Here is a 22,797-nt window from a genome sequence, read left to right on the forward strand (position 1 = left end):
GGTGACAAGTGTACTTAGTCAGTTGATATGTGCACTCAATCAGGTGACAAGTGTACTTAGTCAGGTGACAGTGTGCACATGTCATATGATAATTGAAATCTTCCAGCTGAACAAACATGAGATGGGAGAAGCGTGCTCCAACTGTGGTCTGACTTCATTGTGTCAAGTCAGTCTCCTAATACTGTTAGGTTCAGTTATATTTTTTGTCGTCCGAAGTTGTTATTTAACAGAATGTTGTTGGTGTTGAGTAACTTACAGCAGAGATGTTTGTGTCTACAGCCTAGCTCCAACAAGGACGTGCCCCTGGAGGCTGAAGCCTGGTACCACGGCGCCCTGCCGAGACAAGAGACGGAGGAGCTGCTGAAACAGGAGGGAGACTTCATCGTCAGATTCAAGAGCGACGCCTCCGGCCAGTACGTGCTCTCCTGCAGGTCCGCCGATAAACAGAGGCACTTTCCGATCGTGAAACAAGACGATAGCACGGTCAGTCCATTGCGAGTTTTTAAACCTGCAGAGAGTTAACCCATCTATGACAGCAAATCAATCTTGGGACTTGTTTTTGCTGATAGCTATTATTACAATAGTGCTTTTTTTTTAATAATAGTATAATATATATATATATATAATATATATATATTATATGTAATATATTAGCATAATAGCATAATATTTTTTAAATAAAAGCATGTAAAAACACCATGTAAAATACACATTTTGGTGTTACTATACCATCCTCTGTAGGCAGTGGTGGGGCCAGGGGTCCTCAAAGGCCCCCCTTCCACACATCTTGGTCCCCCTTCCCTAGCTTCCTCCCTCACATTACAAAATTGAAATGGCATACTGTGTGTGTTTGATATGATATATCATTAAGCCTGACTTTTCTCCTCCACACAATTTTTTTGAATGTCTGAATGTTCTGGTTTTTAACAGTATCGATTGGAAGGAGGGAGTTTTGGGTCAATCCAGGAATTGGTGAACCATCACATGTCAACTCAAACACCGGTGACGAAAGCGTCCAACGCGATGATCAGAAATCCAATAAGTAAGGTCAAGGACGAGCACGACCTTCGACACAAGGACATCCTGCTGGACACCAAATTAGGACAGGTGAGTTTCATGAAAGACACAATGATTCAATCTTTTAAAGGGTGTGAAGACTCGCGCAAAAAAAGAAACGTCTAATGCCAGTAATCTGACCTAGTGTCAAATGAGGTGTAATAGAAGTGTTACACACCACCATCAATCCCAGCAAATACACACACAGCTTGCTACCGTCAGTAAATTAGACACTAGTGTACAGTCAGTACATACAGCTGCGGTCAATGCCCTCAGCACAGTGTACAAACGATACAGCGATGGACATCTCAGGTCCAGCTAAAGATAACAAGGTATCACGTTTCATTACTGTCTGCATTTTGTAGCGACACGAACAAAACATCACTTGCAAGCAACAGAGAGTTAACTTTTTCAGATGGCAGCACGCTGTTTGGGGCGAGTCTTCATTGCCTTTAATGGTAATGAAAAGTTAATTGGTAGATGAGTTAATTTCACTGACATTTACCCACTTTGTACCAGTGACCCTGAAACCTTGTAATTTTTGTTTGGCCAATTGACTTGTATTTGAAGCTAACAGGGATGACCATGTGTGCACAACATGTGTCATGTTGTTTACTCCAGTCTATTCCTATCAACACAGTATGTGTGTGCACTAATGTTGAGTTATTTGGAGAGATTCTTACTGTTGGTACATGGGCTAACGTAAGATGTTAGCTGAATTCTAGTGTATACCCCTTCAGCTGTAGGCAATGAAAAATTACTGTTTTAAGGTTGATTAAGCCACTGGTTGCCTCTCATGTGACATATATTGTGAGCTCTCATGTGACATATCACATGACCTCGCATGTGACATCTCCTTGTCTATACTACTGCTGCATTCTTTATTTAAGGTGGAAAAGAAAAGAAGAAAAAAAGTGAATTTTTATATGAATATCTTGTTAGAACTGTATTTATTACATCCCATATGGTTGTAACTCTTCTCTATTGCACCCCAAGTGAAATAAAATATTAAAAAAATGAAAACGGGGGTGGGGTGGGTGAGAGGGTGGGTTTGTTGACTGCATTGTTCTTTTAGTTTCATAAGCATCCTTTTTCTTGTGTACATGCAGGGACATTTCGGTGACGTCCACAAAGCGATATTTAAGAATAAACCTGTTGCCGTCAAGACGTGCAAGGCCACAGTAGATGCTGCAACGTGAAGGAAGTTCCTTTCAGAGGCCTACATCCTCAAGAATTACAACCATCCCAACATCGTCAAACTTATCGGCGTGGCAACAGACAGACATTCAATCTACATCGTCATGGAGCTTGTACAAGGTCAAAAACCAGAAAAAAATGGATTTGACATCATTCCTTTTTTTTTTCCGTGACAGCTATCAAATTAGTTAGATTAGGGGGGCAAATTTTGCCTCTGATTCATTAGGGAATATGGTACACCGTAAACATCTCATTGTATATGGATACCCTGCCACTCTGGTTAGTTGTATGGAGAAGTATTTTCTGGTCGCAAACAACGTGAAATTTTATCGAAGAGGAAAATGTTTCCTCACTGCTAGTTTAATAGCCCAACTCAAGATCTATGCACCTAACTGGAGATTTATTGGTTGATTGAATGTAACCTATTTTGACCGGCTTATAAATATTATAAATATCCTTATATTGTCCATATATATCCGTATATCATAAATATCCTTATAAATATCTTTCTAAATATACTGTGACATTTTATAGAAATTGAAGTTTTGTACGGTGTATTTCTGGTTACACATTCAGAGAAGATTGCAATTATATATAAGCTCTTTTATTAGTTTTTGGCTTGCTCTACACTGATGTGCAACATGTACCATGAACAGAGGAACTTTATTTGCGTACGTTTAGGCTTGTATCATAATTAATACACACAAAACAGACTAAACAACAATAGATTTATGAAATGAAATCAGTAAATTGTATAAAAAGATTGATTTCACTGACTGATGTTTGCTTCTCTGTCACCTTTGCAGGAGGAGATCTTTTGAAGTTGCTTCGAGATGACAGCAAGACCTTGAGTGTCCCCGAGAAGATTAAAATGAGTGAAGACGCAGCATCAGGGATGGCTTACTTGGAGGGCAAAAGTTGTATTCACAGGTAAACTAGAAATTGTCCTGGGATTAATAAACATGTGTGTGGGTTTATGGATGTAGGCATGGGTATGCATGTATGCTAGTATGTATTTGTTGAGGAACAAACAAGAAGAACTCAGATAAGCTATCAGGACTCTTGTCTATTTGAAACTTTGTGTGATATCTGCTTTCAAAGGGAAAATGTCAAAACTGAATACTAAAGACAATTCTCGTTCCTTAACCAAATAAGGAGAATGGGACATTCCCACTGCTTTTAAAAATTAGACATTTTGCTCTTGATGGTTGTAATTGTAGAATGCTGCCAGTAAATTGTAGTGATAAGTAACTTTCTGTTAACAGATAGAACCTCACCACCATCATGCAACCCCCCCCCCTCCCCACCTCACACCATTGATCTCCTATCCATCTACACGAATGTTAGAATAAAACACTCTGTGGAACTGAAATGATGTTAACATTATCAAAAATGCGGCAACATTAAGGAATGAAACCTCAAGGTAGGGAGAAATTTTTGGGAGGGGCCCAATAACGTGAGATGCCAAATGCTCTGTATATTACAGCAGATCTAGTAGATTGATATATGGTCACTGCCATGCTCCCACAGTATACCTCTGTAAAACTCATGGTCATGCTTTCACCTCATTGACAGAGACCTGGCAGCGAGGAATTGTCTGGTCGGCACGAAGAATATTCTGAAGATCAGCGATTTTGGAATGTCGAGAGAAGAAGAAGAGGAATAACAGATCGACAGCAACAACATGAGACAGATACCAATCAAATGGACGGCCCCTGAGGCCATGAAATATGGTAAAGGTTGTGTATACATATGTCCAGGCACGTAGCCAAGGGGGGGCCAAGGGGGCGACCGCCCCCCCTTGAGCATATTTTTTTTGTATATTTTTTTGATATCCCTAGTAATTTCAAAATAGAAAATGCTTAAATGCAACTTACAAGGCCTGGGAAGTGCCATTTCCAGCGATCTGGGAGGCATTTTCGGCCAAAGTTTTCTTGTACGCTTCATGCCACTCGTGATGGCGCTACGCTTAGATAGTTTGCAGAGCCATAATTGGCTCTGATAGTTTGCCTACAGGTTCGCCCCTCCCATGGCAAATTCCTGGCTACGCGCCTGAGTATGGCAAAGAAGTGGTAAAAGCAGTTACTGTGGGTCTGTTTCAAAACCTGCGTGTTCAAAACCTTAGAGAGTGTCGTGGACGATTGGCTAAGGCGTCGGACTTGTGATCCAAGGATTGCTGGTTCGACTCCTGCCTAGTCCATTACCTTGTGTCCTTGGGCAAGATGCTTTATCTCAATTGCCTCTCTCCACCCAGGGGTTAAATGGGTACCTGTGAGGTAACTTGTCATTGGGTGCAGTATATAACTGCAGCCGCCTGGAGGGATTGTCTCTGGGACAGGTTATCATTGACCAGGGGTAACATATCTTCTGTAAAGTGCTTTGATACCTATTGCTGGTATAAGCGCTTTATAAAAGTGAAATATTCTGTAGGTCTGTTTCAAAACCTGCGTGTTCAAAACCTTAGAGAGTGTTGTGGACGATTGGCTAAGAGGACGGACTTGTGATCCAAGGATTGCTGGTTCGACTCCTGCCTAGTCCATTACGTTGTGTCCTTGGGCAAGATGCTTTATCTCACTTGCCTCTCTCCACCCAGGGGTTAAATGGGTACCTGTGAGGTAACTTGTCATTGGGCGCAGTATATAACTGCAGCTGCCTGGAGGGATTGTCTCTGGGACAGGTTATCATTGACCAGGGATAACATATCTTCTGTAAAGCGCTTTGAGACCTATTGCTGGTATAAGCGCTATATAAAAGTGAAATATTCTGTGGGTCTGTTTTAAAACCTGCGTGTTCAAAACCTTAGAGAGTGTTGTGGACGATTGGCTAAGGCGTCAGACTTGTGATCCAAGGATTGCTGGTTCGACTCCTGCCTAGTCCATTACCTTGTGTCCTTGGGCAAGATGCTTTATCTCAATTGCCTCTCTCCACCCAGGGGTTAAATGGGTACCTGTGAGGTAACTTGTCATTGGGTGCAGTATATAACTGCAGCCGCCTGGAGGGATTGTCTCTGGGACAGGTTATCATTGACCAGGGGTAACATATCTTCTGTAAAGTGCTTTGATACCTATTGCTGGTATAAGCGCTTTATAAAAGTGAAATATTCTGTAGGTCTGTTTCAAAACCTGCGTGTTCAAAACCTTAGAGAGTGTTGTGGACGATTGGCTAAGAGGACGGACTTGTGATCCAAGGATTGCTGGTTCGACTCCTGCCTAGTCCATTACGTTGTGTCCTTGGGCAAGATGCTTTATCTCACTTGCCTCTCTCCACCCAGGGGTTAAATGGGTACCTGTGAGGTAACTTGTCATTGGGCGCAGTATATAACTGCAGCTGCCTGGAGGGATTGTCTCTGGGACAGGTTATCATTGACCAGGGATAACATATCTTCTGTAAAGCGCTTTGAGACCTATTGCTGGTATAAGCGCTATATAAAAGTGAAATATTCTGTGGGTCTGTTTTAAAACCTGCGTGTTCAAAACCTTAGAGAGTGTTGTGGACGATTGGCTAAGGCGTCAGACTTGTGATCCAAGGATTGCTGGTTCGACTCCTGCCTAGTCCATTACCTTGTGTCCTTGGGCAAGATGCTTTATCTCAATTGCCTCTCTCCACCCAGGGGTTAAATGGGTACCTGTGAGGTAACTTGTCATTGGGTGCAGTATATAACTGCAGCCGCCTGGAGGGATTGTCTCTGGGACAGGTTATCATTGACCAGGGGTAACATATCTTCTGTAAAGTGCTTTGATACCTATTGCTGGTATAAGCGCTTTATAAAAGTGAAATATTCTGTAGGTCTGTTTCAAAACCTGCGTGTTCAAAACCTTAGAGAGTGTTGTGGACGATTGGCTAAGAGGACGGACTTGTGATCCAAGGATTGCTGGTTCGACTCCTGCCTAGTCCATTACGTTGTGTCCTTGGGCAAGATGCTTTATCTCACTTGCCTCTCTCCACCCAGGGGTTAAATGGGTACCTGTGAGGTAACTTGTCATTGGGCGCAGTATATAACTGCAGCTGCCTGGAGGGATTGTCTCTGGGACAGGTTATCATTGACCAGGGATAACATATCTTCTGTAAAGCGCTTTGAGACCTATTGCTGGTATAAGCGCTATATAAAAGTGAAATATTCTGTGGGTCTGTTTTAAAACCTGCGTGTTCAAAACCTTAGAGAGTGTTGTGGACGATTGGCTAAGGCGTCAGACTTGTGATCCAAGGATTGCTGGTTCGACTCCTGCCTAGTCCATTACATTGTGTCCTTGGGCAAGATGCTTTATCTCAATTGCCTCTCTCCACCTAGGGGTTAAATGGGTACCTGCTAGGTAACTTGTCATTGGGCGCAGTATATAACTGCAGCCGCCTGGAGGGATTGTCTCTGGGACAGGTTATCATTGATCAGGGGTAACATATCTTCTGTAAAGCGCTTTGAGACCTATTGCTGGTATAAGCGCTATATATAAGTGAAATATTATTATTACTATTTTTTTATTTTTTATTTTTATTTATTTATTTATTTATTTATTTATTTTTGGTCATAATAATTAACATTAGGGGCAATATAACGTCATCATCAAATGATGGCATGTTTTTTATTAAGCAAGAGGAATTTGTGCTTTGTTGCTGAAAATTGAAAAAATTATGACAGGTTATGAAACCTTAAAATTTAGCAAAAATTAAACAGTTTAGAAACTAGGAATTCCCCCCCAAACTAGGGTCTGGTTTATTCTTGAGTTAAAAGTGGGGTTCTATGAAATATTAAGCCTCACATTATGATATAGCTTTGAATAACACTGAATTTAATTGAACCCTTTGCATTTTTATAATCAACAGAGCATCCTATGCATCACTTTGGGAACAATTTAAAAATTTTGTGATTCTAGAAAAAAAATCATAACGACTAAAGACTTACAATAATTATATGGAAGGTTTTTAAAAAAGGACTATATATTAAGTCAGAGTGCTAAAATATTGATTTCAAAAGCTCAGATATACCTAACTTTAAATTGTTAAATTGGGACAAACAAGAAAGAAAGTTCTCAAATGCCAGTCAGAATGCTCAATATGGATTCCCAGAGCTCAAAAATATGCTTTTCTCTAAAATTAAAATGTTAGTCTATGGAACTTAGAGCCTCTAAATAATAAAATGATTTTGAAATGTTTTGTAATAACTTCATTCAAATTAGGAATTGATTATATCATTGTTGCTTAATTCAGAAAGACATCCTCTATCTGATGTATTATTGTGGAAAAACTTAGAACCTCATTATTTTTGCCCAAAAAGTAAAACATATTTATAAGGTTTTAGCCTTAAAAAAATGTTAAATTTGGACAAACAGAAATAGAAAGTTCTCAAATGCCAGTCAGGATGCTCATTATGGATTCCTAGAGCTCAGAAATATGCTTTTCTTCTGAAATGTGTTAGTTTATGGAACTTAAAGCCTCTAAATATTTAAATGATTTTTAAAATGTTTTATTACATCTCTTTCAAATTTGGAATTGATTATATAATTGATGCCTAATTTAGAAGGAAACCCTCTATATGATGCATAATTGTGGAAAAACCTAAAAGGTCAATAGTTTTGGCAAAAATTAATTATAAGGTTTTAGCCTTACAAAATTGTTAAATTTGACGAACAGATATATAAAGTTCTCAAATGCCAGTCAGGATGCTCATTATGGATTCCTAGAGCTCAGAAATATGCTTTTCTTCTGAAATGTGTTAGTCTATGGAACTTAAAGCATGATTTTTAAAATGTTTTGTTATAACTTCTTTTAAATTAGGAATTGATTATATCATTGTTTCTTAATTTAGAAGGACACCCTCTATCTTATGTATCATTGTGGTAAAACTTAAAATGGTCATGATTTTTGGCAAAAAATTAAACTAAGTTATAAGGTTTTAGCAAAATTGTTAAAATTTGGACAAAAAAAAGGTTCTCAAATGCCAGTCAGAATGCTCATTATAGATTCCCATAGCTCAGAAATATCCATCTCTCTGAAGTTAAAATGTGTTAGTCTATGTATTTTTATGCTTATTGAAATGATTTTCAAAATGTTTTATTATAACTTCTTTCAAATTAGGAATTGGTGATATCATTGTTGCTTAATTCAGAAGGACACCTTCTATCTAATGTATAATTGTTGGTAAACTTAAAAAGGTCATAATTTTTGGCAAAAAAATTGTAAGGTTTTAGCACTACAAAATTGTTAAATTTGGACAAACAAAAATAGAAAGTTCTCAAATGCCAGTCAGGATGCTCACTATAGATTCCCAGAGCTCAGAAATATGCTTCTCTCTGAAGTTAAAATGTGTTAGTCTATGGATTTTTATGCTTATTAAAATGATTTTCAAAATGTTTAATCATAACTTCTTTCACATTGGGAATGTATGATATCACTGTTGCTTAATTCAAAAGGACACCCTCTATCTAATGCATATGTGTAGAAAGAACTTAAAAGGTCATGATTTTGGCCAAAGAAAATTAAACTCATAAGGTTTATAGCCATACAAATTCATTAAATTTGGACCAAAAAAAAGGTTCTCAAATGCCAGTCAGGATGCTCATTATAGATTCACAGAGCTCAGAAATATGCTTCTCTCTGAAGTTAAAATGTGTTAGTCTATGGATTTTTATGCTTATTGAAATGATTTTTAAAATGTTTCATTATAACTTCTTTCACATTGGGAATGTATGATATTATTGTTGCTTAATTTAGAAGGACATCCTCTATCTAATGCATATGTGTGGAAAGAACTAAAAAGGTCATGATTTTGGCCAAAAAAAAAAATCATAAGGTTTATAGCCATACAAAACTGTTAAATTTTGGACAAAAAAGAAAGTTCTCAAATGCCAGTCAGGATGCTCATTATGGTTTCCCAGAGCTCAGAAATATGCTTCTTTCTGAAGTTAAAATGTGTTTAGTCTATGGATTTTTATGCTTATTGAAATGATTTTCAAAATGTTTCATTATAACTTCTTTCACATTGGGAATGTATTATATCATTGTTGCTTTATACAGAAGGACACCCTCCATCTTATGCATTATTGTGGAAAAACTTAAAGGTCATGATTTTGGCCGCAAAAAAAAAAAAACTTGTAAGGGTTACAAGGCCTTACAAAACTGTTAAATTTTGGACAAAAAAGAAAGTTCTCAAATGCCAGTCAGGATGCTCATTATGGATTCCCAGAGCTCAAAAATATGCTATTCTCTGAAGTTAAAAGTGGTAGTGTATGGATTTTTATGCTTATTAAAATGATTTTCAAAATGTTTCTAAAAATTCCTTTCACATTGGGAATGTTTTATATCATATTGCTTCCTTCAGAAGGACACCTTCCATCTAATGCATCACCGTGGAAAGAATTAAACTGTTCATGATATCTAAATTGGGGCCAAAAACTCAACAAGTTCTCCAATGCCACTCAGGATGCCCATTACGGAACCAGAGCTTGGAAACATACTTTTCTCTGAAGTTAAAAGTGGTAGTGTATGGAATTTTATGCTTATTAAATGATTTTCAAAATGTTTCATAATTACTTCTTGGGAGTGTATTGTATCATTGTTGCTTTATACAGAAGGACACCGCCATCCTATGCATTATTGTGGAAAACCTTAAAGGTCATGATTGCGGCCGCAAAAAAAAAAGACTTGTAAGGCTTACAAGGCCTTACAAAACTGTTAAATTTTGGACAAAAAAAAAAGTTCTCAAATGCCATCAGGATGCTCATTATGGATCCCCAGAGCTCAAAAATATGCTATTCTCTGAAGTTAAAAGTGGTAAGTGTATGGATTTTTATGCTTATTAAAATGATTTTCAAAATGTTCCTAAAAATTCCTTTCACATTGGGAATGTTTTATATCATATTGCTTCCTTCAGAAGGACACCTTCCATCTAATGCATCACAGTGGAAAGAATTAAACTGTTCATGATATCTAAATTGGGGCCAAACACTCAACAAGTTCCCCAATGCCACTCAGGATGCCCATTACGGAACCAGAGCTTGGAAATATACTTTCTCTGAAGTTAAAAGTGGTAGTGTATGGATTTTTATGCTTATTAAAATGATTTTCAAAATGTTTCATAATTACTTCTTTCACATTGGGAATGTATAATATCATTGTTGCTTACTTTAGGAGGGACAGCCTTTGTCACTTACGCATCATTGTGGAAAGAATGAAAATGGTCATGATATTTCGTTTTGGTGGAAAATTTAAAAATTCGTAAGGCGATATGAATAGTCTTACTAAATCAATTAACTTGAACAAACAAAATGTTCTCAAATGCCAGTCAGGATGCTCTTTACCGATTCCCCGAGCTTGGAAACATACTTTTCTCTGAAGGTTAAAAGTGGTAATGTTTGGATTTTTATGCTTATTAAAATGATTTTCAAATGTTTTTCATAACTTCTGTTACATTGGGAATGAATTATATCATTGGTGCTGAATTTAGGAGGACACCCTAAATCATATGCATATATTTGTGGAACAACTTAAAAGGTCATGATTTTGGTAAAAAGTAAAACAAAAATCATTAAGCTTTAGCATTACAAAACATTAAATTGGGACAAATATAAAAAGGTTCTCATATGCCAGTCAGGATGCTCATTATGGATTCCCAGAGACCAGAAATTTGCTTTTCTCTGAAGTAAAAAGTGTAAGTCTATGGAACTTAAAGCCTCTAAATATTTAAAATGATTTTTAACATGTTTGATTATAACTTCTTTCAAATTTGGAATTGATTGTATCCATTGTTGCCTAACACAGAAGGAAACCCTCCACTTTATGCGTAATTGTGGAAAAAAAATTAAATGGTTATGACTTTGGCCAAAAATGAAAAAAATCATAAGGTTTTAGCCTTACAAAATCATTAAATTTGGACCAAAACGAAAGTTTTCAAATGCAGAAACATGTATTGAGTTAAAATGAAAAGATAAAGTGAGTGTGGCCAAAAACAAATTGAATCACAAGGCTATTGCCCGTTACATAATAAATAATTGGAATCAAATCATTTTAGAAACAGGTCATTATTTTGGCAAATAATTAAAAATCATCATAAGGCAAACAAAATAAGGTATTTATAAGCATGTACAATATCATTATAGTTTGGACAAAATATGAAAGTTTTAAAATAGATTCCCAGAGCCCAGAAATGTTCTTTTCTCTGAAAGTTAACCCTCTAAACATTAAAGTGATTTTCCCAAGAAAATGTCTATAACCTCTTTCAAGGTAGGAACAGATCATATTCATCTAACTTAATTCAGAATGACAACTTCCAATCTAGGTATAATATTAGAAAGAATTAAAAATAGGTCACGATTGTAGCCGCAGAAAAAAAAATGGAGTTAAAGGTGGTAGTCTTTAGAAGTTTTACCCTCTAAACATTAAAGTGATTTTACAAAAAATGGCTATAACTTCTATCAATGTGGGAACAGATCATATTACTTAATTCAGAAGTAATAATAACTCAGAAGTAATAAGTACTCGGACGTAATAAGTCAGAAGTAATAATTCAGAAGTAATAATAACTTAAATCAGAATGACAACTTCCAATGTAGGTATTATATTAGAAAGAATTAAAAAAAGGTCAGAATTTTAGCCACAGAAAAAAATGGAGTTTTAACCCTCTTAACATGCCACTTTTAGCTTCAGAGAAAAGCATAAAATTCTTGGTGCTGAGAATCTAAATTGAATGATTTTGTGTTATATGAAATCATTTGATAATTAGGGACTACCACTAAACAAATGTAAACCAGGGCTCTAGGAATCCATAAAGAGCATCCAGACCTGATAATTGAGAATAAAAGACATTCTATGCATAATTTTGGAAAGAATTAAAACAGTCATAATTTTTGCTAAAGAATTTTAAAAAAAAGTCATAGGCTATATATGGCCCTACAAAACTTTCAATTTGGCAGAAGTTTTCAAATGCCATTGTTGCTTTTTGCTGAAGGACACCCTCCATCCTATGCGTAATTTTGGAAAGGCCTTAAAAGGTCATGATTGTTTTCAAATATTATCAAAAATCATTCAATCATTCAATTTGGACAGAAGTCAGGATACTCATAATGGCATCTCAAAGCTCAGAAATGTGCATAAAATGATTTTCAAAATTTGTCATAATAATTTCTTTCAAATTTGGATTGTATTATATGATTGTTGCTTAATTCAGAAAGACACACACCATCCTATGCATCATTGTGGAAATACTTTAAAAGGTCATGGTTTAGCTGAAGAAAATCATAACTTAGTTAATTTAAATTTAATTTTACAAACGTATTTAATTTGGACCAAATAACAATTTCTCAAATGCCAGTCAGGATGCTCATTATGGATTCTCAGAGCTAGGCCTCTTATAATATTAAATTAATTTTATGGTTTTAGAGTAACAAAACTGTTAAAGTTGGACAAACAAAAATAGAAAGTTCTGATGTTAAAGTGTTAGTCTATGGAACCAAAAGCCTCTAAATATTAAAATGATTTTTTAAAATGTTATATTATAACTTCTTTCAAATTAGGAATTGATATAATTGTTGCTTAATTCAGAAGGATACCCTCAACTTAAAAGTTCATTTTTTTGGGCCAAAAAATAAAACAAAATTATAAGGTTTCAGCCTACAAAACTGTTAAATATGGACCAAAAAAAATAGAAAGTTCTCAAATGCCAGTCAGGATGTTCATTATGGATTCCAAGTTAAATAGTTAGTCTATGGAACTTAGAGCTGCTAATATTAAAATGATTTTTAAAATGTTTTGTTATAACTTCTTTCAAATTAGAAATTTATTATATCATTGTTGCTTGTGAGGAAGGCATTATTTGCCACAAAAAAAAATCATTAGGTTTCAGCCATGCAAAAATCATTAAATTGGGACAAACAACAAAGGTTCTCAAATGCCAGTCAGGATGCTCATTATAAATTCCCAGAGCTCAGAAATATGCTTTATACTGAAACTAATAGTTGAAGTCTATGGACTGTTAAACCTCTAATATTAAAATAATTATCAAAATGTTTCATTTCACTTCCTTTCAAATTGAGAATGTAGCATATTATTTGAACTTAATGCAGTAGGACAACTTCCATCCTAACCATAATTTTGGAAAGAATTAAAATAAGTCTGTGATTTTAACCAAAAGCTAAAACAAAAAAATCATCAGTCAATAATATTAATAATAATAAGTAATATTTTAAGCGCATAATCAGCAACACTGCTCAAAGCGCTTTGCAAATGTAAAACCTAAAAACAAATAGTAACAAAACCCTAAATATTAAATATATAGAACCAATAAGGCATAAAATGTAAAAGCCCAACAATATAAAAAACACTCGTACTAAACGATAATAAAAAAAATACAACCTGAACGCATACAGTCCAAAACAACTTCAGAAGTATGTAAATAGTAAAATAATTTTAAAAACTTAACAAAACGCACAAAAGATTAAATCATAGTCTATGTTTATAAATATAAATAAGTATGAGAAACAATAGTACAGTAAGACCATTATTGTAAAAGCCTAAAACAGATAGTAATAAACACCCAATGCTAAACGATAATAAATAGAACCCTAAATTCGGTCGAAAAAAAAACCCTTTCAAATGTCAGATAGAATGCTCATGAGTTACCAGACTACCACTTTTATCTGGATAGAAAAGCAAATTTCTGATTTTCTAATTTCATTTAATTTTACAAAAATTGATGGAATAAGAACCATTCCCACCTTGAAAGAAATTCTAAAAAAACATAGAAACTGCATAGTAAAGCATATTTCTGAGCTCTGTATGAAAACATAGGGAGCATCCTGACTGTCAATTGAGAACTAATTAGGTGCCCTTTTTAATTCAGCAATAATGATATTCTCTCTCTAGTTTGACTAAAAGTTACAAGGACCCATTTTTAGAATCATTTTATGGTATAAATTCCATAGACTGCCACTAAACTTCATAGAAGAGTAAACTTGAGCTCTTGGAATCAATTATAACCATCCTGACTGGCATTTGAGAACTTTCGTTCTCCAAATTCACTAAATTTGTTAAGTTGCAGCCGTATGGCCCACATCATGACCTATTTAATTCTTTCCACACATGTGCATTAGATAGAGGGTGTCGTTCTTATTAAGCAGCAATGATATTATTCTTAATTTGAGAGAATTTATAAATGAAACATTTTGAAAATCATTTTAATAGGCTAAATATTCCAAAGATTACCACTTTTAACTTTAGAGAGAAGCATATCTGGGCTCTTGGAGCATTAATGAGCATCCCAACTGGCATTTGAGAACTTTTTTTTATGTCTGAATTTGATGAGTTTGTATGGCTAAAGCCTTGATTTTTGGGGGAGGGGGAGAGGGGGGTAAAAAATCATGACCTTTTGAATTCTTTCCACACATATGCATTGGATAGAGGGTGTCCTTCTTATAAAGCAACAATGATATAATTCATTCTCAATTTGAGAGAATTTATAATGAAACATTTTGAGAATCATTTTAATATGCTAAAAATTCCATATGCTACCACTTATAACTTCAGAGAGAAGCATATCTGGGCTCTGGGAATCCATAATGAGCATCCTGACTGGCATTTGAGAATTTTTTTGTCTGAATTTATTGAGTTTGTATGGCCAAAGCCTTACATTGGGTAGGGGGAGGTAAAAATCACGACCCTTTTAGTTCTTTCCACACATATGCATTGGATGGAGGGTGTCCTTCTGATTAAGCAACAATGATATTATTCATTCTCAATTTGAGATAATTTATAATGAAACATTTTGAGAATCATTTTAATATGCTAAAAATTTCATAAACTACCACTTTTAACTTCAGAGAGAAGCATATCTGGGCTCTGGGAATCCATAATGAGCATCCTGACTGGCATTTGAGAACTTTTTTTTGTCTGAATTTAATGATTTTGTATGGCCAAAGCCTTCTTTGGGGAGGGGGGAGGTAAAAATCATGACCCTTTTAGTTCTTTCCACACATATGCATTGGATGGAGGGTGTCCTTCTGATTAAGCAACAATGATATTATTCATTCTCAATTTGAGAGAATTTATAATGAAACATTTTGAGAATCATTTTAATATACTAAAAATTCCATAAACTACCACTTTTAACTTCAGAGACAAGCATAACTGGGCTCTGGGAATCCATAATGAGCATCCTGACTGGCATTTGAGAACTTTTTTTTGTCTGAATTTAATGATTTTGTATGGCCAAAGCCTTACTTTTGGGAGGGGGGAGGTAAAAATCATGACCCTTTTAGTTCTTTCCACACATATGCATTGGATGGAGGGTGTCCTTCTTATTAAGCAACAATGATATTATTCATTCTCAATTTGAGAGAATTTATAATGAAACATTTTGAGAATCATTTTAATAGGCTAAAAATTCCATAAACTACCACTTTTAACTTCAGAGAGAAGCATAACTGGGCTCTGGGAATCCATAATGAGCATCCTGACTGGTATTTGAGAACTTTTTTTTTTGTTTCCAAAATTTAATGATTTTGTATGGCTTATAGCCTTATGAGTTTTTTTTTGGGCCAAAATCATGACCTTTATAGTTCTTTCCACACATATGCATTAGATAGAGGGTGTCCTTCTTATAAAGCAACAGTGATATTATTCATTCTCAATTTGAGAGAATTTATAATGAAACATTTTGAAAATCATTTTAATAGGCTAAAAATTCCATAGGCTACCACTTTTAACTTCAGAGAGAAGCATATTTCTGGGCCCTTGGTTATCTATAATGAGCATCCTGACTGGCATTTGAGAACTTTTTTTTTTGGTCCAAATTTAATGATTTTGTATGGCTATATAGCCTAAGGAGTTTTTTTTTTTTTTGGCCAAAATCATGACCTTTTTTTAGTTCTTCCTACACATATGCATTAGATAGAGGGTGTCCTTCTTATAAAGCAACAGTGATATTATTCATTCTCAATTTGAGAGAATTTATAATGAAACATTTTGAGTATCATTTTAATTGGCTAAAAATTCCATAGGCTACCACTTTTAACTTCAGGGAGAAGCATATCTGGGCTCTGGGAATCCATAATGAGCATCCCGACTGGCATTTGAGAACTTTTTTTTTTTGGTCAAAATTTTTGGGATTTTGTATGGCTTATAGCCTTATCAATTCTCTTTTTTTTTTTTTTTGGCCAATTTTTTTTAGTTTTTTCTACACTGTATAGAGTGTGTCCTTCTTATTAAGCAATAATGAGATTATTCGTTCTCAATTTAAAGAAAATACAAAGACACATTTGAAAATCATTTTATTAGTGTTCCATAGACTGACACTTACCTTCATTGAAGAGTATACCCAAGCTCTTGGAATCCATAATGAGCATCCTGACTGGCATTTGAAAACATTTTTTTATTTCAAAATTTAATGATTTTGTCTGACCAAAGCATCAAGATTTTATTTCTCATATTTGGCCAAAATCAGAACATTCACAATTTGAAATAAAACACAAGGAAACATTTTGAAAATCGTTTTATTATGTGAAACACTTACAATCCCAAACCCTGCCACTTCATTGAAGAGTTTACCTGAGCCCTTGGAATCCATAATGAGCATCCTGATTGGCATCTTAGAATGTGTTTTGTCCAAATTCATTGATAATGTATTTCTTCACCCCACATCCCCCCCCCCCTCCCCAGGCCCCCAATTTGAAAAATAAGAATAATTTGTTAAAAACAGTTGACACATCATACTGTAGCTCTAGGAATCAATAATCAAATATATAAATGAAAACATCGTAAGGCTCAGCTATAGTCCTGTTTAATTCCAACCAATCAGTTTTGATTAATCTAATCTAATCAATGGTCTAATCAATCTCTCCTACAGTGAATATATTAGTGATTCTTATTTTGATATTTTTATAATTTTCTTGACATACAAACTAGTAGGCCGGGTTGTCAGATTGACAACCAGTCAAAATCCGTAAAAAATTTGCCCCTAGCTTACATCGTAGCATGAAACATCAACAGAGAGGTACTAGCATTCAAATCTTGTTCAGATTACATATTAAATTGATTGCATATATAATAAAATATATATATATATATAAATATGTTTTAGACTCTTCCATTCAACGTGAGACTTGCATCATCTATCTCCTCACGAATCAACCCGTTCTGCTTGTCCTCGCTCTATCCTCTTTCAGGAAGATACACGTCGCTCTCTGATGTCTGGAGTTATGGAGTACTCCTCTGGGAGATATTCTCCAGATGTAGCACTCTGTACTCCGGCATGAATAACAATGAGGCCAGAGAGAAAATAGAGGGCGGTAAGTACTGAAAAACAATGAGAGAGGAATATGAAGTCACCTTAACCTTACCCTCCCCCTTTAAGGAAAATAAGAATATTGGCCAGATGAACTGGAAAATAATAGTACTCACTGTATACAATTCAAATTACAATTAAAAGATGATATATAATAGATAACAAAAGTTACACCAGGTGGTCCTCAGTTGGTCACTATAGTTACACAAGAAAGCCACAGTAGGTATAATAGAGGGTTTCCAAAGCTGTACCAGACAGTTAATGAATTATTCTTTGGGGGAGTGGAGGGGGGGTTAATTTTTTTAATTTTTGTAAAGCTGTAACTGCTTCCTTATTTTCGTCCTCAAGAAAAATGCCACCTTAATTTACGTTAGATACACTCACTACTGCTAGTTACATATATATATGAATGATACAAATGATGTAGAAAAAAGTCTGACATTCTTGGAAATATGCCTAAAATGTCTCGTTATTGACCACTACCATAGCGACCGTTAGATGCCTGTGCCAGTTTGTCGTTGCCATGGTTATAAGCCTATCTTCTCCTCAATTTCAGGCTATCGGATGAACCAGCCTCCGGAATGTCCAGATGCCGTCTGGGAATGGATCCAGGCCTGCTGGAGGAAAGAACCAGAGGACAGACCAAACTTTTCAGAAATCAAGACAGCGATGAAGAAGATACATAAAATATTTAAATAGAATGTAATCTCTTTGTAAAAAATACAATTATTTCAACATCCAATAGTGTGAGATTCAGTCTGATACAACTCAAGGGTACAGAGGTGAAAAGCCACCATCTTTACAAATCTATTGCCAATGTTTGCTCAGGAAACATCCCAGAAATATGGCCGCCGATAACGTGAACCCTAAAGAATGTGATTGAGAATGTTTCATGTTAGCCGGTGTTTCCTGGTGAAGAAGAGAATGGATTATATGGGTTGCATGGTTCCCCTATCAAACACTGGATTCTTGGAACGATTGGAATCGATAACAGATTCAAAATGGATTATACATAGCATGGCATTTACCTATGTTTAGTTTGTTCAGGACAGTACTCATCCAATCATCGTAGAATTGTGGTCTTGTTAAGAAATGATCTATTTACAAATATTTGTCACCCTGTAGAGTTAATTGTCATTTATACAGTTTGAAACAGTTTTGATTAAGTAAGTGTACCTAAGTAAGTGTACCTAAATTCCAACTGATATACATTAATGGTAATTCTCGTTAACTATTTTGTCGTGGGATGACATCATGACACCAGGTCTTTTATTTAAAGGTGAGATGTTGTTCGTACTTATACTTCTTATAAATTAATTGGCAACAAAAAAGTTTGATCAATAACATCAAGGGAAATATATCCAATGAGTTTTTAGCCATGTTGGAGACACAAGCTGCTTCTTTGGTATTTGCTTTTGCAGTATTTGCTTTGCAAGAAAAGTTTGTATCACACTATTGGACCGTTTGCAGGCAAAAAGCTGGATTATTGATTTGAAACTATTGAAAAAATTTGAAGAAAGAAAGATGAAAATGAGGTTCATATGCAAAAGTTAATATTGATTGTCCCAATGTGCACAAAACATATTGATTGTTCAACATATTGAAATTCATACAGGCAGAGCTTGGTTAGTGGATCAATAACATGAATTCAATTCTCATAATGAATAATACAGTTGTAATATTGTCTTGCAACGTAACAACAATAGAAAATAGAAAACACATACTGCTAAATGGTTACTCATTACAATGGGGTCTATTAAGTAGCTCATTGCTGGATAATTACACGTACTGCTAATTGGTCACTAATTTCAATGGGCCTATGACATAACTCATTGCTGGATCATTACATGTACTGCTAAATGGTCACTAATTACAATGAGTTCGTAAAACTAGGTCATTGGTTTGTATTAAATCCAAAAAAGTTTTGGATCGAGTGCTCATTAAGATGGCTATTTTTTTCAGCATTTGGAAAAGAAATGCATTTTCTTTATATTTATTTAAGGTTAATGGGCGATTCATGTTCTCCCCAAAATTAAAAATCAATGTGTCACACATGATAACTTTTTCATTTCTGATATCTCATCATAATTTTGCAATATTTATATGTATCCCAGAATTGCTTGGAGGACTTTTGTCTCCTTTTCTGCCATTGTAGCTATTTTTTTTATTTACACAGGAATAGTTTGTATTACATTTGACGGACCAACATTCATAAAGTTATTTTTTCTTTTGTGTTACAAAGTTAGTATTTTTTACCTCTTAGACTACATTACACACTTTGTGTTTTACTTTCTGTTCTTCAATGGTAACAAATTTGTTGTATCAGAAAAAGAGTTCCTTGTATTTTCACTTCCTTCTAAGTGTGTTTCAAAAAAACTTGATAAAAACTGCGCGTGAAACAAAAATGTATATATGCCATAAGAAGACATGGAGTTTCATTCTTAACAAGAATTAACACAAGCAGAACTGGAGGAAATGTATACAAATAAGTTCTAAGGCCATGAATAATGCTGAACAATAATGCAACAGGTTAGCTACATATTTGTATCAATGATTTCTGTATTGGGGTGGGGGGGGGGTGTTTACCTTGTAAACAAACCAATTCATTTTACCCTATATGAATAGGACTTACAACAGGAAAGGAATAAATTGCTTTCAACCAAAAACAACAACTTTCTTGGAGCAATTACAGAAGCTTTATGCGTTTAATTGTAAATTTAATCAAGCCGACAGTGGTTAAAGTGGTTAACAAATCCATTAATCGTCAATATTTAACACTCAGATACTTTTCATATTTTAAGCACAGAAATCACATGGATCATGTTTGAAATTGTTCCACTTGGAATACATTATTTGAGGTTAAAGTTGTCTAAGTGAAATTAATGGCCTTCAGTTGCATGGGATTTTAGTATCTTGACAGGGCCTAAAAAAAATTGAACTTTTCCTCAAAATGCTCCTTTAAACATCTGGATATGAGCAAGATGCAATATGATGTATGTTATGTTCAAGATCTCAAACAATAGCAAGATTTTTGGGGGTTTTTTTGTACATTTTTGTCATTTTTATGTTTTAAACAGTGTTCTGTTTTTATCTGGTAGAGGGAAATCTTAACTTCCAGATATATATTATTTTGCAATCCCATGTTATTATTATAAAAAGTAAACTTTTTCATAATTATTTTTCTACAAAAATGTGTGAAATAGTTCTTTCTTTTGAGGAAGAAATTACAGAGTTGGCTACTTACTATTTGCTTCAATTTTATCCATATCATGCAACAGATTTAGAATACTTCCCTCTTAATCTGTTTATGTAAATATTAAAAGGTTACAAGATGGGTAAATAGTGATTGTGGGTGGGGTGGGGAGGGGGTAGACGAGGAGTGATGGGTGAAAATAGGAACATTTGGTGCCAGGGACCAAGGTTTGTAATATTTCATACACTGCATTATATCGTTTTGTAATATTTGATTTCTACATTATTAAAGGAAAATAAACTTGAGAAATATAAGATCATACATTCATTTGTTTTCATTTAACTTACAGTAACACCTTTTATTTATTGTTTGAGAAGAGAAAGATTATTCACGACAAATAGTTCTAAAAATTTTGTGCTACAGAATAGTAGTTTGAGGAATGAAGCAAAGAGCATAAGTGACCATTATTTCATTTCTAGCACATATTGGTGGTTAAGCTGATGTTCTTGAAGGTTGTTATAAATTCATTTAGTTCTGTTCAAAAAATTTCTTGCTTATATTTCATTGCATATTTTCTAATTCCTACCACATCATGTTTGGCCACTATTAGCTTGTAAATAGTTTACCAAGTATTGACAACTTCCATTACAATTTGTTAAATTAAGACACCACCCTCACTGTTTAGTTCAGAAGCAAGTAGATTGAACTATTTTGCTGTAAACTTTAAGTATATATTTTATCTTACAGATTCTCACGGTTATGTATCTTACTATTAATCCCATGAACGGTGATATTAACACTGCTTCACATTATAAATTTTATAATTCTCTGGGTCTTGGTTTAGGGTCCAAATCCTGGTAGGTCTAGAACAGTTCAAAAGTTTTCTTATTTTTAATAATATCCATAAATTCTTATCTTCGAAATAACGAAGGAAACTTGAAGCTTTGAGCAGTTTTCTTCATGCCTTTTTTTTTTTTATGGTTTTACAAGCATCAAAGGAGTCTTGTGCTCGGCTTTCACAGCACATTTTTGTCTTCTTCATAGTCACATGCATAGCTAAGTATCAGTACTGTAAGACAAGTACTGAACTCCAGGGAAGGTATTAAGGTGATATTAGTATCAACTAACACAAAGGTTAAATTAGAAAAAACGTTATGAAATGTGTCAAACCACATAAATAGTTGCAATTGAATAATGAGGTTACGACAACATCCAAGGTTTCCTCAATCAAATCTCATTCTAGCAGAAAGGGTTTTTAAACTTATCTTTTACATAGTGTTTGCACGGGTTATCCGGGTACCCGCCCTACGTAATACTACCTGGTTCCTAATTTATTACCCGAATCCTAGGCAAAGTGTGATTTAAAAAAAAAATTGCAAATCTACGGTTAGGCAGATTTCCCATTGACTTAGTGTGGTGTTAGGCTAACAAAAGTGATCAAAGATAACAGCAGTAACAAAGGTACCCGCCTGACGTGGTACTACCCGGTTTCTAATTTATTACCCGAGTCCTACGCAAAGTATGATTTAAAAAAAAAAAATTGCAAATCTACGGTTAGGCAGATTTCCCATTGACATAGTGTGGTGTTAGGCTACCATGTGGTTGAAGATAACAGCAATAACGAAGTATTCCATGGATATTTTATAACTGCGTCACAATTTCAGCTAATAAACAAATGGCTATGCTAGATTACCCCATTGACTTAGTGTGGTGTTATGCAACCTTGTGGTCGAACGTAACAGCAATAATGAAGGTGTTCCATGGATATCTTATAACTGCGCCACAATTTCAACGAATAAACAGATGGTTAGGCTTAGCTAGATTTCTCATGCATTGACTTAGTGTGGTGTTAGGCTACCATGTGGAAGAAATTATTATTTATTCATTCGTTTATTTCATAGAAGGAAAGGCTGACAAGGAATTTTACGACATGTTTATGGATTGTAGACGGGATTACTAAAATATAATAATCGCAAATGGCTTTTTACTAATCGTGTATTCCAAATGCGATCAAATTGCGCGAATCGCGTAATCTCGCGGCTAATGCGAACCCTTGGCCTGCATAATAGATAGTAGTAGTAACAAC

At 34.9% G+C, this 22,797-nt stretch overlaps 1 long non-coding RNA gene and 1 pseudogene across 1 annotated transcript; one reads left to right on the top strand and one right to left on the bottom strand.

The window, feature by feature from the left end:
- The first annotated feature begins 231 nt into the window (after nucleotides 1–231).
- LOC139961337 (tyrosine-protein kinase Fer-like) lies at nucleotides 232–21,025 on the top strand (annotated as a pseudogene).
- On the bottom strand, nucleotides 11,934–17,393 carry LOC139961636 (uncharacterized). Its single transcript, XR_011790949.1, has 2 exons — nucleotides 15,708–17,393; nucleotides 11,934–15,115 (listed from the first exon to the last, which is right to left on the bottom strand). It is a non-coding gene; the product is annotated as an uncharacterized lncRNA (long non-coding RNA).
- Nucleotides 21,026–22,797: the final 1,772 nt, after the last annotated feature.

Source organism: Apostichopus japonicus, chromosome 20, assembly GCF_037975245.1.
Source record: "Apostichopus japonicus isolate 1M-3 chromosome 20, ASM3797524v1, whole genome shotgun sequence".
Lineage (NCBI taxonomy): Eukaryota > Metazoa > Echinodermata > Holothuroidea > Aspidochirotida > Stichopodidae > Apostichopus > Apostichopus japonicus.